This window comes from Papilio polytes, unplaced genomic scaffold, assembly GCF_000836215.1.
Source record: "Papilio polytes unplaced genomic scaffold, Ppol_1.0 DF822733.1, whole genome shotgun sequence".
Lineage (NCBI taxonomy): Eukaryota > Metazoa > Arthropoda > Insecta > Lepidoptera > Papilionidae > Papilio > Papilio polytes.
Genome location: NW_013526471.1, coordinates 1,340,470 through 1,345,167, shown reverse-complemented (window position 1 = coordinate 1,345,167; position 4,698 = coordinate 1,340,470).

The following is a 4,698-nucleotide window of genomic DNA, read 5'->3' as shown; positions in this document are numbered from 1 at the left end:
GCGGCCGCTGCGCCACATGCCGCCGCCTCTACCTCCGTTGTTCTGCATCAGCTGTTAAATAATATGTCACTATCATTATGGTGATCAATAATTTATATCTTTCGAAGAAAAACATTTTCCTCGTCTATAATGAAAATATCTTATTTCTGTAAATCTCATTTAAAATAAGAAAAAATCAATCTCAATTCCTTGTAACTGTGTCATGTCTCAAGCTCTCAAGAACCGACTGGTAAGTTGATTGTCTTTGTTTGGTAATAGACCGAAGAATTACCAATTGATTCCAGAAGCTCTTCTGCGCAGGTTTTCTGTGGCGCCCAACGCCCTCCGCGTTCGCGGTGCGAGGAGGGGCCGAAATGCGGATCGATACAAAACGTAAGCAAAATCACATAAAATCACAAACAAAAATATCTACACAAAAATACCACTTTAACTTTTAGAACGAGAAAAACATAACATTGTGAACATTATTGTAATTTTCTTTAAAAGCATATTAAATTTCTAATTTGAATGCAAACTGCACCTCTTCTCTTACAAAACATCTAGAATGCAATACGAAGGTGAAGCAAATAAGCAAAGGTATTGAATTTTAGTGCTTACAGTAGCTTAATTGAAATATCGATGTTATTGTAAAATTGCACTTCGACATCGATACACGTGACCATAAAGTTAATCGTTTCAATCTTTTAAATAATATCTTTGCGATGAAATATTTCTTTATTTTTAAATAAGGTAACAAACAACGTAACAACTTAATTGTTCACTTTCAATAAAGGCGAATTGGTGGTAACATATGGTAATTTAGTGTTACCATGTCGCATTGTAAAATTTCCATTGAACTCTTTATATTTAAATAATTGAACAAAAGTGTTCATATTTTTTGGTAGAATAATGGTAATTCTTATTGTAATGCTTGATTAAATAAAAAAATAAATAAGAAACATTCAAATTAAATTGTGCAATACTTCTTTCTAAATTATGAAAACATTTTGTTTACATTTAAAACATGGAGAACTAGTTAATGCATAAAACACGAAAAATAGAAAGTCAACCTAAAAATGGGTAAATTTACATTTTTTAACTAGCAACAATAAAAACATTACTAAATTTCCCAATTCATCCATCATACATTTTGTAGGTGATACTTGATCAGTTTGAGTAATTTATGGTAGAATATCACATCGTTAGTGATGTACTTTTCATCGACATGTCGAGTTGCGACGTAAATCGATATTTTTAACAGAAAGCGCCTGCCATTTCTCTGTCTTGCTGACTATTGATTTCATTCCGGTATTATAAAGATTGCTGTCTCGCTTTCTCTTGTGGTAAAATTGTATGCAACCCTTAGTTTTTTTTTCTATTCCAAAGAATATAAACGGCGATATAATGCTTTGTATTTGTATGTGATTTCAGAAAATAAATATTTGGACTTTTTATTAGTTATTTCTACAATTACTGTACTTTTTATTAATAATTTCTGAGTGGAGCATAATAAAACGAAGTGTACATCAGCGTAATAAAATTAATTTAGGATGATTTTCGTTTGACTTTTTCCAAATGGTTAAGAATTATTGTTTGAAAAAATTAACTAGGATGGCAAGCATAGTCTGACTTACCGTGTGGGCGACTGAAGTAATTATGTATGCTGTTCGTATACTGTAGAATATGCCATCACGCATTAATCCCCTTGACTCTTTCACAGTCTTGCCGTCAATATTTTTAACGCAATCTTGGATTTGCTTGGCTATTCGGATAACGCAGGGTTTTTGAAAATAAAACATTATAGTGATGAAACATTTATTTTTTTCATTTGAAAGTATACCAAGTTGTAGTTACACGCCGATACTGAGATTCAAATGAAATGCGAAACACAACTGTTTGTACAACACATGAGAGCAGTAACTCGAGTGTCGTTTGATTGCTTAATTTACACAACAAAATCAACAATTTAAAAACATATTAACAAAAAATACATGCAATATTTATAATTTACACAGACAATACATTAAACAGAAACAATATAAATGCAAAGATAACAGTTATACATATTGGTCAAGCTAAGTACAAAGGTGGAAATCGATTTGTAACATATGAAAATGGGATAAAATGAAAATTCAGCAATCAACACAACACTTACGGCTCCAGTGTTGCCAGTAACTCTAGAGTCGTCGAATATTGCGCTAATATATTTACCACTACCTATCTATGCCTTAATTAGACAATACATTTATACAACTTAAATTAATGACAAGAAGATAACGTAATCATAATACATCAATCATTAATAATAATCAAAATAAATTGTGCTAAGGAAACAGTGCGGGCGAGGGACGAGGAGCGAGGGGCGAGGAGCAGAGCGGCGGAGTGTATGCCCATTCCACCCTCTGAACATCGGAACGATTCGTGTTAGAGATATAGGGGAAATGAAACATGCGGCTCAGAACATCGTACAAGTCGTTGCGCAGACACAATTTTATGCGCACTGCGCAGCTGACCTTGGTCCGCCATAAAGGTTGAGGTCGATAATTTTTCTATCACCTTAGAAAACTGTTGTTTTGGATATGCATGGAATATTATTTTTAAATAAAAATTATCGTCAATTATAATGTGTTTTCAATTCTTTAAAATATCTTCATTTAATTTGTTTTTAAAACATTAACTGCTGCGGAGTCGACTGGGTACAAACAACTTATTCAAGCCTAATAAAATAATACAAATTGTGACAAGCTTAAATAACTTTCAAATAGCTAATTCTAACTTAAATTTAATTGCTATATCCCGACTCTATAGGCAGCTCTTTTTCATTCTACGCGAGCGTACAGACTGAAAAGACCTCAAAAAGTTTTTCTATTAGAATCTAACTGCAATGCATCGGATTTACCTCGAATTTACACCTCAAATAAAGTAATCTTTATTTCTAGACTTACAATTATGATCTGCAATTTTAAAATACTATAAAAATCCTATTAAAAATCTTCGAGCTTTTTGGAGCAAAAAGCAATGAGATTTATTTCTAGTAATTATCAAACGATTAAAACCGTGTTGCAACAAAAATGGTAACAAATTAGGGTTTTAATAGAAAAACTTTTTAATCATATAGAACTGAAAATATACAATGACATATAAATGTAACAAAACACCAATTATTTTTATAGCATCAAATTGGTAATAAGAATTCAATTCCAATTTATTGTTGCACAACCCTATCGCTTTTTTTTTAAAGTAATGACGTTTACGTTTGCGGTTAGTTCAGGATGTTTTTAATTTATAGTGTACTTTGTTATAAGGCTTGTGGTACAATAAATTGGCATCATGAAAATTACAATATAATGGAACGGATGGAATACTAAAGCATTGTAACTCGATAAATATGCACATTATTTTTGAATGAACAGACGCAGACGTGAAGCGAGTTTGCCTTTACAAGGTGCCGGCGAAGTGCGCGGGTCAAAAGAGTGGACCGACTACACATCGCATTGGACGAATTAAATAAACTAACTTAAGTTATTTATTTCAACACATTTTAAAGATATATTTCATAAATATCGTGTTTATATCTTCATAAATAATATTTGTTTAATATCGTTTCTGCTGGCCGGATGTATTTTTGTTTGCTCGCCTCTGGCCCACTCTTTTAACCTTTCCTCAAATAGCTCTTAAATATTTACAAATAGTATATAATATATAAAAATACTTTAAATTAATAGACACGATGGCACTCGGTTGCGTCGTAAAGGAATAGAAAAATCTAAAAATCGATTTCACGATGAATTCGATATTATTATATAAAAATTTACTTTTGACACATCGGAGACAATTCAATACACGAAACATAAAAGTACAGGGCGGGGGTTATCATGCATTGAAAAATTATACTAACACTAGTCAGTAAGGGAATGTATAAAAATTACTTTCAACTATATCAAAATGTTAAATCCTCAACAATAAATACTATAAATCTTTGGTTTCATTTAGTCGATTGATTACAAAAGTTCTCGATTATACAATTATTCGTTTTGCAAGAGAACGCGTGCTCGTGCGCAGCGCGGTCGTGTGACGTCACATAACTGGAGCTCATAAGAATAACACCTATCGGATCGTTTACGAGATGTAGGAAAAGTGCATTTACATTAGTGACGTTAAAACTTCGAATTGTTTCGGCAAAACACTCGACGTGCGCTCGACTAGTCTATTCGAACACTCTTATTGTACAAGCTGTATGGGAAACGCAAAGCAGATTAAAGTACGCGAAGCAGAAGATTTTACATGAATATTACCATACTTTCATCAACAAATACTCAACAGTTTGTTTTTAATTTATATCGTTACGAAATAACAGGCCCATTTTGACAGCCGTGGTTATCAGTGTAGATTTCTTTCAGTTTTCTTCTTAACAGTTAAAATGGGTCTATTAAGTTGTGGCTAAAGTATACTTTCCACAGAGCGTACTCGAACGAAAATTAAATTATATGGTTTTTTATTTCTAAAAGAAATAATCAGTAAGACGTTAAATTTAGACAGTTTATGTACAGTGGTAAAGGAAAAACTGCAAAGAATCATTACAAAAAAAAATACAGCTTGTCAAAGTAATTTGGTAGGAGGAGGGCGAGTCGGTCTCGAGCGCACGTCGGAGCCTCATGCACAGTGTAGTTTATACAGAGAGAAACGATGCGATGAGTTAATGTAAATGTGCAAGCTTGG